This window comes from Eubalaena glacialis, chromosome 5 (assembly GCF_028564815.1).
Source record: "Eubalaena glacialis isolate mEubGla1 chromosome 5, mEubGla1.1.hap2.+ XY, whole genome shotgun sequence".
Taxonomy (NCBI): Eukaryota; Metazoa; Chordata; class Mammalia; order Artiodactyla; family Balaenidae; genus Eubalaena; species Eubalaena glacialis.
In genome coordinates, this window is record NC_083720.1 from 60,437,033 (window position 1) to 60,451,947 (window position 14,915).

At 35.4% G+C, this 14,915-nt stretch overlaps 1 pseudogene; it reads right to left on the reverse strand.

Annotated features, from left to right (window-relative positions):
- Positions 1–14,049: 14,049 nt before the first annotated feature.
- LOC133092079 (small nuclear ribonucleoprotein Sm D3-like) lies at positions 14,050–14,423 on the reverse strand (annotated as a pseudogene).
- Positions 14,424–14,915: the final 492 nt, after the last annotated feature.

Below are 14,915 nucleotides of genomic sequence, written 5' to 3' on the forward strand. Positions count from 1 at the left end.
TTTTATCCTTTTTCTTTCTTTCTTTACATTTTTTCTCCCTTTTATTCTGAGCCGTGTGGATGAAAGGCTCTTGGTGCTCCAGCCAGGCATCAGGGCTGTGCCTCTGAGGTGAGAGAGCCAACTTCAGGACACTGGTCCACAAGAGACCTCCCAGCTCCATGTAATGCCAAACGGCAAAAATCTCTCAGAGATCTCCATCTCAACATCAAGACCCAGCTTCACTCAACGACCAGCAAGCTACAGTGCGGGACACCCTATGCCAAACAACTAGCAAGACAGGAACACAGCCCCATCCATTAACAGAGAGACTGCCTAAAATCATAATAAGGCCACAGTCACCCCAAAACACACCACCAGACGTGGACGAGCCCACCAGAAAGACAACATCCAGCCTCATCCACCAGAACACAGGCACTAGTTCCCTCCACCAGGAAACCTACACAACCCACTGAACCAACCTTAGCCACTGGGGACAGATACCAAAAACAACGGGAACCACGAACCTGCAGCCTGTGAGAAGGAGACCCCAAACACAGTAAGATAAGCAAAATGAGAAGACAGAAAAACACACAGCAGATGAAGGAGCAGGGTCAAAACACACCAGACCTAACAAATGAAGAGGAAATAGGTAGTCTACCTGAAAAAGAATTCAGAATAATGATAGTAAGGATGATCCAAAATCTTGGAAATAGAATAGAAAAATGCAAGAAACATTGAACAAGGACATAGAAGAACTAAAGAGGAACCAAGCAACGATGAAAAGCACAATAAATGAAATTAAAAATACTCTAGATGGGATCAATAGCAGAATAACTGAGGCAGAAGAACGGATAAGTGATCTGGAAGATAAAATGGTGGAAATAACTACTGCAGAGCAGAATAAAGAAAAAAGAATGAAAAGAACTGAGGACAGTCTCAGAGACCTCTGGGACAACATTAAATGCACCAACATTCGAATTATAGGGGTCCCAGAAGAAGAAGAGAAAAAGAAAGGGACTGAGAAAATATTTGAAGAGATTATAGTTGAAAACTTCCCTAATATGGGAAAGGAAATAGTTAATCAAGTCCTGGAAGCACCGAGAGTCCCATACAGGATAAATCCAAGGAGAAACACACCAAGACACATATTAATCAAACTATCAAAAATTAAATATAAAGAAAACATATTAAAAGCAGCAAGGGAAAAACAACAAATAACACACAAGAGAATCCCCATAAGGTTAACAGCTGATCTTTTAGCAGAAACTCTGCAAGCCAGAAGGGAGTGGCAGGATATACTTAAAGTGATGAAGGAGAAAAACCTACAACCAAGATTACTCTACCCAGCAAGGATCTCATTCAGATTTGATGGAGAAATTAAAACCTTTACAGACAAGCAAAAGCTGAGAGAGTTTAGCACCACCAAACCAGCTTTACAACAAATGCTAAAGGAACTTCTCTAGGCAAGAAACACAAGAGAAGGAAAACACCTACAATAACAAACCCAAAACATTTAAGAAAATGGGAATAGGAACATACATATCGATAATTACCTTAAATGTAAATGGATTAAATGCTCCCACCAAAAGACACAGACTGGCTGAATGGATACAAAAACAAGACCCATATATATGCTGTCTACAAGAGACCCACTTCAGACCTAGAGACACATACAGACTGAAAGTGAGGGGATGGAAAAAGATATTCCATGCAAATGGAAATCAAAAGAAAGCTGGAGTAGCAATTCTCATATCAGACAAAATAGACTTTAAAATAAAGACTATTACAAGAGACAAAGAAGGACACTATATAATGATCAAGGGATCGATCCAAGAGGAAGGTATAACAATTGTAAATATTTATGCACCCAACATAGGAGCACCTCAATACATAAGGCAAATACTAACAGCCATAAAAGGGGAAATCGACAGTAACACAATCATAGTAGGGGACTTTAACACCCCACTATCACCAATGGACAGATCATCCAAAATGAAAATAAATAAGGAAACATAAGCTTTAAATGATACATTAAACAAGATGGACTTAATTGATATTTATAGGACATTGCACCCAAAAACAACAGAATACACATTTTTCTCAAGTGCTCATGGAACATTCTCCAGGATAGATCATATCTTGGGTCACAAATCAAGCCTTGGTAAATTTAAAAAAATTGAAATCGTATCAAGTATCTTTTCCGACCACAACGCTATGAGACTAGATATCAATTACAGGAAAAGATCTGTAAAAAATAAAAACACATGGAGGCTACACAATACACTACTTAATAACGAAGTGATCACTGAAGAAATCAAAGGGGAAATCAAAAAATACCTAGAAACAAATGACAATGGAGACACGACGATCCAAAACCTATGGGATGCAGCAAAAGCAGTTCTAAGAGGGAAGTTTATAGCAATACAAGCCTACATCAAGAAACAGGAAACATCTCGAATAAACAACCTAACCTTGCACCTAAAGCAATTAGAGAAAGAAGAACAAAAAAACCCCAAAGCTAGCAGAAGGAAAGAAATCATAAAGATCAGATCAGAAATAAATGAAAAAGAAATGAAGGAAACAATAGCAAAAATCAATGAAACTAAAAGCTGGTTCTTTGAGAAGATAAACAAAATTGATAAACCATTAGCCAGACTCATCAAAAGAAAAAGGGAGAAGACTCAAATTAATAGAATTAGAAATGAAAAAGGAGAAGTAACCACTGACACTGCAGAAATACAAACGATCATGAGAGATTACTACAAGAAACTCTATGCCAATAAAATGGACAACCTGGAAGAAATGGACAGATTCTTAGAAATGCACAGCCTGCCAAGACTGAACCAGGAAGAAATAGAAAATATGAACAGACCAATCACAAGCACTGAAATTGAAACTGTGATTAAAAATCTTCCAACACATAAAAGCCCAGGACCAGATGGCTTCACAGGCGAATTCTATCAAACATTTAGAGAAGAGCTAACACCTATCCTTCTCAAACTCTTCCAAAATATTGCAGAGGGAGGAACACTCCGCAACTCATTCTATGAGGCCACCATCACCCTGATACCAAAACCAGACAAAGATGTCACAAAGAAAGAAAACTACAGGCCAATATCACTGATGAACATAGATGCAAAAATCCTCAACAAAATACTAGCAAACAGAATCCAACAGCACATTAAAAGGATTATACACCATGATCAAGTGGGGTTTATTCCAGGAATGCAAGGATTCTTCAATATACGCAAATCAATCAACGTGATACATCATATTAACAAATTGAAGGAGAAAAACCATATGATCATCTCTATAGGTGCAGAGAAAGCTTTCGACAAAATTCAACACCCATTTATGATAAAAGTCCTGCAGAAAGTAGGCATAGAGGGAACGTTCCTCAACATAATAAAGGCCGTATATGACAAACCCACAGCCAACATTGTCCTCAATGGTGAAAAACTGAAACCATTTCCACTAAGATCAGGAACAAGACAAGGTTGCCCACTCTCGCCACTATTATTCAACATAGTTTTGGAAGTGTTAGCCACAGCAATCAGAGAAGAAAAAGAAATAAAAGGAATCCAAATCGGAAAAGAAGAAGTAAAGCTGTCACTGTTTGCAGATGACATGATACTATACATAGAGAATCCAAAAGATGCTACCAGAAAACTACTAGAGCTAATCAATGAATTTGGTAAAGTAGCAGGATACAAAATTAATGCACAGAAATCTCTTGCATTCCTGTATACTAATGATGAAAAATCTGAAAGGGAAATTAAGAAAACACTCCCGTTTACCATTGCAACAAAAAGAATAAAATATCTAGGAATAAACCTACCTAAGGAGACAAAAGACCTGTATGCAGAAAATTATAGGACACTGATGAAAGAAATTAAAGATGATACAAATAGATGGAGAGATATACCATGTTCTTGGATTGGAAGAATCAACATTGTGAAAATGACTCTGCTACCCAAAGCAATCTACAGATTCAATGCAATCCCTATCAAACTACCACTGGCATTTTTCACAGAACTAGAACAAAAAATTTCACAATTTGTATGGAAACACAAAAGACCCCGAATAGCCAAAGCAATCTTGAGAACGAAAAATGGAGCCGGAGGAATCAGGCTCCCTGACTTCAGACTATATTACAAAGCTACAGTAATCAAGACAGTTTGGTACTGGCACAAAAACAGAAATATAGATCAATGGAACAGGATAGAAAGCCCAGAGATAAGCCCATGCACATATGGTCACCTTATCTTTGAGAAAGGAGGCAAGCATATACAGTGGAGAAAAGACAGCCTCTTCAATAAGTGGTGCTGGGAAAATTGGACAGGTACATGTAAAAGTATGAAATTAGAACACTCCCTGACACCATACACAAAAATAAACTCAAAATGGATTAAAGACCTAAGTGTAAGGCCAGATACTATCAAACTCTTAGAGGAAAACATAGGCAGAACACTGTATGACATAAATCACAGCAAGATCCTTTTTGACCCAGGTCCTAGAGAAATGGAAATAAAAACACAAATAAACAAATGGGACCTAATGAAACTTAAAAGCTTTTGCACAGCAAAGGAAACCATAAACAAGACCAAAAGACAACCCTCAGAATGGGAGAAAATATTTGCAAATGAAGCAACTGACAAAGGATTAATCTCCAAGATTTACAAGCAGCTCATGCAGCTCAATAACAAAAAAACGAACAACCCAATCCAAAAATGGGCAGAAGACCTAAACAGACATTTCTCCAAAGAAGATATACAGATTGCCAACAGACACATGAAAGAATGCTCAACATCATTAATCATTAGAGAAATGCAAATCAAAACTACAATGAGGTATCATCTCACACCGGTCAGAATGGCCATCATCAAAAAATCTAGAAACAATAAATGCTGGAGAGGGTGTGGAGAAAAGGGAACACTCTTGCACTGTTGGTGGGAATGTAAATTGATACAGCCACTATGGAGAACAGTATGGAGGTTCCTTAAAAAACTAAAAATAGAACTACCATACGACCCAGCAATCCCACTACTGGGCATATACCCTGAGAAAACCATAATTCTGAAAGAGTCATGTACCAAAATATTCATTGCAGCTCTGTTTACAATAGCCAGGACATGGAAGCAACCTAGGTGTCCATCATCGGATGAATGGATAAAGAAGATGTGGCACATATATACAATGGAATATTACTCAGCCATAAAAAGAAATGAAATGGAGGTATTTGTAATGAGGTGGATGGAGTTAGAGTCTGTCATACAGAGTGAAGTAAGTCAGAAAGAGAAAAAGAAATACAGTATGCTAACACATATATATGGAATCTAAGGAAAAAAAAAATTTAAAAAAAAGGTCATGAAGAACCTAGTGGCAAGATGGGAATAAAGACACAGACCTACTAGAGAATGGACTTGAGGATATGGGGAGGGGGAGGGGTGAGATGTGACAGGGTGAGAGAGTGTCATGGACATATATACACTACCAAATGTGAAATAGATAGCTAGTGGGAAGCAGCCGCATAGCACAGGGAGATCAGCTCGGTGCTTTGTGACCACCTAGAGGGGTGGGATAGGGAGGGTGGGAGGGAGGGAGATGCAAGAGGGATGAGATATGGGAACATATGTATATGTATAACTGATTCACTTTGTTATAAAGCAGAAGCTAACACACCATTGTAAAGCAATTATACTTCAATAAAGATGTTTAAAAAAAAAAAAAATGAGAAATCTAAAGCTAAGAATTATTACAGACACTTGAGTTGTTTTTAGACTGTTTTGTTGGCTTTAGTTTATAATATAATATTTGTGAATAATTTTGCATCCATTTCAGATGGGTTGGACTATATTTTTCTGCAGAGCATCATATAATTGATGAGGAATTCAACCCCTCAAAAATTCCTAACAAATGATAGTTTCAATAAAATAATTTGTACTGATTGCTTGTGGGCAAGACGCATTGTTAAGTATGTAAAGTGATGATATACAAAAACAAATAACTGATGTTCCCCAGGTCAACTCTTTGAGGTAGAATAGATTAAAATATATACCAGATAAGAGGCTAATAAATAGTTATTTCTGTGGCTCTAGCTCTGCTCTCAAAATTCAAACCTTCCAGATCTATAAAAAATCCCTTTGTATTGCTAAAAACTTAGGAGACCTGGGGATTACTTGCAAATGGCCATTTTCTCCATATTCCCTCCGGTTTCCTGGCTTTGAGATTCTGGTTAGACGCCATGATAATTTTTCATCTATTTTATTGTACCATCTAGTGTGATCCCCTGCTAAAAAAAAACAAAACCAAAAATAGAAAACCAAAAAAACATCAAAACACCAACATTGTGGGACAATCATCCTTTCCTTTTTCCTAAGTCCCTTTTAATTACTTTCCATCTTGGTGATTATTTCAGTCACAGTGACCTCTTTGAAATATGCCTGTTATACTCAAGCCTCGGGCCTTTGCACTGTGTTTTTTCTTGATTAAAAAGACCTTCACTCATAAAAACAAATGGCTCACTCTGTCATCTTCACAGATTATATCACATCCTCAGCAAGGTCTACTCTGAGTAATTACAAACCTGTCTTCTTGACCAGCAGGTGCCACCCATTCACCTTATCTATTTGTTTGTCTCATAGAAAGTACTGCCTTCTAGCAATGATATATTTTATTTCTTTTAGTATTTTTATTTTGTATCTCTCTCTATTACAATAGTCCCATGAGGGCAGGAATCATTGTCTCCCAGTGTTTGTTCACTGTTGTAGCCCCAGAACCTAGCCCACTGTAGGCACTATAAATGTTTGTTGAATGAAACAGACATATCCACCATGACAGCACAATATTCTCACACTCAGTATAATTTACTTGATTTAGAAATAAATGAAGCAATTTCTGTAATTGATTTATAAATGAATGTTTAAATAATAGCTATCACAACTTGTGGGATACAGCTGAAGCATTATGTATAGGGAGTTTTTAACTCTAAATGCTCAAGTTTCAGAGAAGGCAGCATCAAGATAATTAGCTAAACATATGAGCTACAAAGTTCAAATACTCAAATACTTAAGGCAAAATATGCTGACAGAAAGCCAAAAGAAAAAATAATAAAAATTAAGTGAAAATTCATTTATTTCATAAAAGAAATGATATAGGCAATTTTGTCTAAGTGATTAAGGGAAAAAAGAGAGAAGACAAACATACAATTTTTTAAAAAAGGGATATGACAATCAACACTACCAAAATTAAATAGAAAAGTGCATATTGTGAATAATTATAGGCAATATATTAAAAAAATGTAAATAAAATAGATGGAAAATTACTATAAATTTACAATTTAACAAACTGACATACTGAGAATTGTAGAATCTGAACAAGCTTATGGTAATTAAACAAATAGAATTAGTACTTAACAACTTTTTACCAAGAAAATATCAGGCTCCTAGAAGGATTTACAGGCATATTTCATCAAACATTTAAGGAACTGTTAATTCCACTTGTACACAAACTCTTACAAAGGAAAATACCACACCTTCCTAAGAGAGCCTCAATGAGACTAGTACACATGGTATCAAAACCATTAAAGGACATTATGGGAAAGAAATATTTAAAATTAAATTTACTGATAATCACAGATGTCAAAATCCTTAACAAGTTATTTAACCAAATCTAACAATTTATACACAAAAGAGAATACATCTCAGCCACATAGATTTTCTCCAAGTATGTAGTAGAATTTCAGCACTAGAAAATCTGTTATTGAAATCACTACATTATCTTTAATTTTATTATATATGGGATTAAAATGTTTTGATAAAATTCAACAACCTATCTTAATAGCAACTATGAATAAAGACTAATCAAATAAAGTACATCTACAAAATCTCTACATTAATTACATAATAATGGGAATGTCAAAAGCACTTTCTTAAGATTTTGAAAAAGATAATGACATTAATTTACTACTTCTATTTATGTTTTTTCTAGGGTTATGGTTAGTACATTGTAATAATAGAATAAAAAATGTTAATAATTGAAAAAATATGTAAATAAACATTCATTATTTGCATTTGATAAAATTGTCTACATAGAGCGTCCATAGACAGATGAATGGATAAAGAAGACGTGGCACATATATACAATGGAATATTACTCAGCCATAAAAAGAAACAAAACTGAGTTATTTGTAGTGAGGTGAATGGACCTAGAGTCTGTCGTACAGAGTGAAGTAAGTCAGAAAGAGAAAAACAAATACCGTATGCTAACACATATATATGGAATCTAAAAAAAAAAAAAGGTTCTGAAGAACCTAGGAGCAGGACAGGAATAAAGACGCAGACATAGAGAATGGACTTGAGGACACGGGGAGGGGGAAGGGTAAGCTGGGACAAAGTGAGAGAGTGGCATGGACATATATACACTACCAAATGTAAAATAGCTAGCTAGTGGGAAGCAGCCACATAGCACAGGGAGAGCAGCTCAGTGCTTTGTGTCCACCTAGAGAGGTGGGATAGGGAGGGTGGGAGGGAGACACAAGAGGAAGGGGATATGGGGATATATGTATATGTATAGCTGATTCACTTTGTTAAAAAGCAGTAACTAACACACCATTGTAAAGCAATTATACTCCAATAAAGATGTTTAAAAAAAAAAGAAAATTAAATTTTTAAAAAATTAAAAAAACTGGAACTAATTTAAAAAATTAAAAATAAAAATAAATTTTAAAAAACTGGAACTAATAAATTTGTTTAGCAATACTGCTGAATACAAAATTTATAATTAAAATTGAGTTGATTTGCAGTTCTATATGCCAGCAATAAGTAGTAAGTAAAGTTTAAAAAATACCATTTGAAAAACATATTTAGATAGATACATACCTACATACATTGTGTGTGTGTGGGGGGGGTTATATTTTAGGATATATATCTAAATCTAAGAAAAAAATGTCACTAAATATGTATAAAAAATTTGTAACTCAATATGTGCAAGAGTATTATGGAGAATACGGTGATTGAAATATAAGCAAATGCAGAAATATACCATGTCTGGATTAAAGGTATCAGTATTATTAAATGTCTGTTTTGTGAAAACAATCTTTAGATTCATTGTAATTTTGGAACATTCATCTCATTTCCTTTGTCTATTTGTCTATCCTGAGAAAAGACCATTCTTCTTTATAAAATTTAGATTCAGTTTTTCTGTTTCTTTAATAATTCCTTTCTGGAGTAAGGAAGAATTGCTTCAATAAGACACACAGAACAAATGATGAAAGGAATAATTGATTTATTAAAATAAGATCTTAAGTTGATCAAAAGTCAAGCCACATACTGGGAGAAGGGGAAATATATTTGTACCTGCAACTTTAAATGATTAGTATACCAAATATATGTGGAAATTATTTTAAAAAATAAAATATACAATAAGAAAAAATGACAATAATTAATATAACATTTCTCAGGAGAGAAAAAAAGTGGTCCATTAATATTTAAAAATTCACTCAAGCTTATTAATAATCAGAAAATGCAAACTAAATTTACAATGAGAAATCCATTTCACACCTGTAGTCAGGTAAACAGTATAATTTCCAACAATTTCTGAACCTGTATAGGTTGTAGAGTAATCCACATTTTGGCACTAACTAGTAACTTAGAATCTTATAATCTAATAATTACATTCTTTGGTTGTTTTTCACTGTATAACAGGGGATAGCAAACTTGTTCAGGAAAAGGTGAAAAAAATCCAAATGTTTATGGACAGTAAAATGGATAAACATACTGTATGCACATGTATAATAAAATATAGCGGGTAAAATAAATAAATGGTATCTATATGCATTAATATGAATGAATCTCTTTTTTTTGAATGAATCTCTTAAATGTGAAAAAGAGTCATAGAATACATGTATGTATAATATTATGTAATAATATATATAGTAGTTTCCATTTACAAAAAGAGTAAAATTAAACAGTTTATATAGAATGGATTCATAAGTGATAACATCCAAAAACTGAAAGGGAAAAATTAATAACATTCAGTACATTTGTTTTCTTTGGGAGGAGAAAGGCACATGTAATCAAGGAGGGTCACGCAGAAGGAAAGAAGTACTGGCATTGTTCAGTACAGAGGTGTTTATTTACTATTATTCTTTAAACATATTCTCTTTTAATATATATTTCACCATAATTTTAAAAGAGATATGCTTTCCAAAGAGTGGAAGCAAAACTCCTTCAAAATTCATGGACTTTCCCTTTATTGAAGTTTCTGGGAATCCAGTGGTCTGGGACTTACTGTGACATCCTTCCAAAATGAAAGTAATGAAAGTTTTCTAAACTTTGAATCCAGTGTACCGAGCAAAAGGTAAAAACATGTTGGGTCTTTGGGATTTTAAAAGAAATAGTTTGGCACATTTAGAAATCACTTCCCCAACCTATTTATTGTAGAAAACTGTAAGGCTGCCTGGTTTAAGTGATCTCAGAGTTGAGAAAGACTCTCCACTGTCCTGTCTGCATAACAAACAGCTCTATTACTTGACATTTGAATCAACAAATGGCAAATTTAGATTTTCTCTGGAGGCAGTAGCAAGGTTTAATTGGAGAATTACACTGAAGGCCACTGTAGTTTTGGAGCACAAACATGCCCTTTTTCTCAAATAACTATTTTCTGTTTGAGGATCACAGTCTCCTTCTTTGATTGATCTCCATAGGGCCTTAAAGTCTAAGCTGCTCTTCAAAAACTGCATTTCTTTGGACGTTTCAAACAATAAAGGTATTAGTGGCTAGCAATATATCATTACCAAGTAGAACCGGCATACTAGTTACATAGAGGGAAAGGCTCCCAGAACTCCTGAATACACGAATACTTGCCTGAGCTGACAACTGATCGTTCCAGTATCTTACTTCTGCTGTATTACCACCTTCCTTTCAGCTGACATGCACAGTTTTAAAATTTCAAACTTAGTTGGCTCTGCAAGATATACTGTCACCCACCAAAACTGTTGCAGTAGACAGCTCCCTCAGATGTAGTCTGAAGGAGAGAGAGAAAAGGATATCTTTCCAATTGCTAAAACTTTAAGTATTGTATGCCTGTTCTCTTTGCCTGGAAGGAGAGACAAGAGGTGTGGATATATGTCAGTATGTGAAGAGTGACTAATCATTTGGCTGGATGATCAGGGATTTCTATATTTAAAAAATGGAAGCTAGGTGACAAGGAGTTCTACAGATCATACTTTGTAATAGAGTATTCTAAAAAGGTCTACGATTGTGAGAATATTTTTTAGTATTTTTGTTTCCAGTTGCACACTCATTTAAAGATTGCAGGGAAGAAGTTGGAAAATAAAACAGAAGTCATTCAGCCTCTTTCTACAACAATCTTCTTGGAAAAAAACAAAAGCAGCCATGAAATCACAGAGGGGTTTATTCTGGGGCATCTCATCAAGGCTGAATTGTCTAAGTGCTGCATAAACCTTTAGAATTCACTTAAATGCTTTCAGGAAAGCAAGCAATGGAAAGAAGCCTGGAAGGAATGAAGGGAGGGAGGAAGGGAGGAAGAGAGAGGGAGAAAGAAGAAAGAAAAGAAGAAAGTAAGAAAAGAAGGAAGGCAGGAAGGAAGGAAGGGAGGGAGGGAGGGAGGGAAAGAGGGAGGGAAGGGGGAAGGGAGGAAACATTATAAACAAACACGTGCAAAAATAAAACAACAACAAAACCCCAAAGCAAACTGCTGTTAGATACAAGATTGAAAGTAGATCTCTGGCAACAAACTAGGTTTCAGGACATGCCACTTTCACTCAAGTTACAAGAGCCTGGAGAAATTTTTAAAACTCAAAGCATAAAAAAAATCTGGGAGAGAAAGATAACTTGGCTTACACACGTGGATTCTCAGGAAACTGCTCCACCCATTAAATCCTAAAATATCTGAGTACTTAGTTAATTGTCAGATGCTTCAGTTCTCACAGAGTTACTAAGAACAACTTTTGAATTCCTTGGGCTAAGAGACAGAGGATGTCAGTTGAGTTGGCACACAAAATTAACCATCTTAACTACTATATTGTCAACTTAGCTTCTGATTATTTTCCAGAGTTCACTGATACACTTTACTTCCAGATGGCTAGCGACATGTGATGTGCAGAAGGGAGAAGGCTAGGTTGAGGAAAGATTAATGCTGGGTTGGCTTAAATTGCTTAAATTCACAGATTTGATTTTTTTGATTTGTTCATACATAATAACATGTTAGCAAAATTGCTCAAATAACAATTATTTATCTAATTTGACTATGGTATGAAAATAATATACAAATAGTAGATAGTATTACAGGCATTTATTTCATAGCATTGCATTTTAGTTATAAACATTTATTTTATTTGTATTGCAATTATGATATTTATTTTGGGAGAAACCATTTTACTGTGGTGGGTGGATTAAAAAAATGGCCACAATACTTCCTCGCATCCCTGTATGCACACCCCTTGGCAAAGTGAGTTTACAGTTCCTTCCATCAAGATCTGGATTCTATTTTCTCACCCCTTGAATGTAGGCTAGTCAGATGGCTTGCCTTGTTGAATAGGACTTTGGCAAACGTGATGCTGGCATAAGATTCAAATGTTCTTGAGCATTTGGGCTTGCCCTCTCTTGCTGTGGCAAACGTAGGACCATCATTCTGTGAACAAACTTACTAGCCATTTTAAAATACACAATTCAGTGACATTTAATACATTCAGAATGTTGTAAAACCACCATCTCTATGTAGGTTGTGTAGGAAATATTTCCATCACCTCCAAAGAAAAACCCATACCTTTTAAGCTCCTCATTTTCCACCCCCCCACCCCCGCCGCCCGCTCCCCGCCCCAGCCCCTGGCAACACTAATCTGCTTTCTGTCTCTATGGCTTTACCTATTTTGGATATTTATATAAATGCAATAACACAATATGTGACCTTTTATGTGTGGCTTTTTTTGAGATTAGCAAAATATTTCTGAGGTTCATGTACATTGTTGCATGTATCAGCACTTCATTCTTTTTTATGCTGAATAATATTCCATTGGATGTATGTACCACATGATCTTTATCCATTCATCTGTAGATGAAGATCTGGATTGTTTTCACCTTTTGGCTAAAGCAAATAGTGCCTCCATGAACATTCATGTACAAGTATTTGTTTGACTACCTGTCTTGAATTCTTTTGGTATATAAGCTAAGAGTGGAATTGCAGGGTTAGATGGTAATACTGCATTTAATTTTTTTGAGAAACTGCTAAAAATTGTTTCAACAGTGCCAGCACCATATTGCCCTGGTACATCCCCTCCATCAATGTACAAGAGTTCCAGTCAATTTCTCCCCATCCTTGCTGACACTTGTAATGTTTCATTTCTATTATTATTATTATTGTTATTATTATTATAGCTACTCTTGTGGATGTGAAGTGGTATCTCCCTGTCATTTTGATTTGCATTTCACTAATGACAAATGATGCTGAGAATCTTTTCGTGTTCTTGTTGGCTCTTTGTATATCTTTTTTAAAAAATGTCCATACAAAAGTCCTCTGCCTATTTTTTCCAGTTTTATAGAGAAACAATTGACATATATTACTCTGTAAGTTTAAGTCATACAGCATGATAGTTTGGTTTACATATACTGTGAAAGGATTACCACAATAGGTTCAGCTAACATCCATCTTCTCATATAGATACAACAAAAAGAAAAGAAAGAAAAGAGAAAAAATATTTCCCCTAGTGATGCGAAGTCTTAGAAATTACTCTCTTAACAGCTTTCCTATGTATCGTACATCACTGTTAGCTATAGTTGTCACATTGTTCGTTACATACCTAGTCCTTATGTATCTTATAACTGGAATTTTCACTTTTTGACCAACTTCATCTTTTTTTTCCTCAGAAAAAAAAAACACCCATATTTATTTAGTTAAACATTTCCCCTGACCTAAAGAGAAAGATGTCAAAAACAAACAAACAAATAAAACACCTAGGACATATACATAAGCATGTAGCCCCACCTCCACTCTGGAACCCAGATAACCTACAAGCAAAAATAAGGGCAAAGTTCCATTCCAGAGATAAAATTATCTTTGCTTCTGGAAGATATTTCCATATCCTCTTCCTCTCTCTTCTTCTCATAGCCACTTGGGCCGTCAGAATAGCAATTTTTCCCTGGCCAGCCCCAGAGCCTTGGTTTTTATTTTTCATGTTCTTTAACATGGGTGTGTTTTTCAGCATGTCAGGCAAAATCGGAAGGCAGATTTTGCTGCCATGGATGTACACCTGCTCCAGCTGTGCCACTAGGCTGCCTTTGGACTGTGATGTTGGACATCTACCTATCCATGCTGTGCTTCACCTCAATGAGCTTCCCTTTATACACCTTGCTGGTGTTTGTCTCACCTGTCCTGACGTGGCCTTCGGCCCCATGTAGGGCTTTAAAAGGCACAACGATAGACATCTTGGTGGGAAGAGAGTTAGACCTACAGTTTTTTGATTGGCTTATTTGTCTTTTTTTGTTGAGATGGAAGAATTCTTTATATATTTTGGACACTAAACCCTGTTAAAATATTTGATTTGCAAGTATTTTCTGCCAACCTGTAGATTATCTCTTCCCTCTCTTGGGACAGCTAGAATTCTCATACATTGCTGTTTGGAAGGCAAAGCTGTATAGCCATTTTGAAAGTAGTTTCGCAGAGTCTTTTCCTGTTAAACAATTATTTATTATATAACTCCGCATTTTCACTCTTAGGACATTTTCCAAGAGAAGGGAAAACTTATTTCAACACAAAGACTTTTATGTGAATGCTCATAGAAGCACTATTTATGATTGTTAAGAACTAGAATTAATGCAATGTTCATCAAATAGTGACTGGATAAACAAAACAAGTTGTGCTCTATGCATATTAAATATCAAGGACACATAAATATAATTATCTGTATACTATTGACT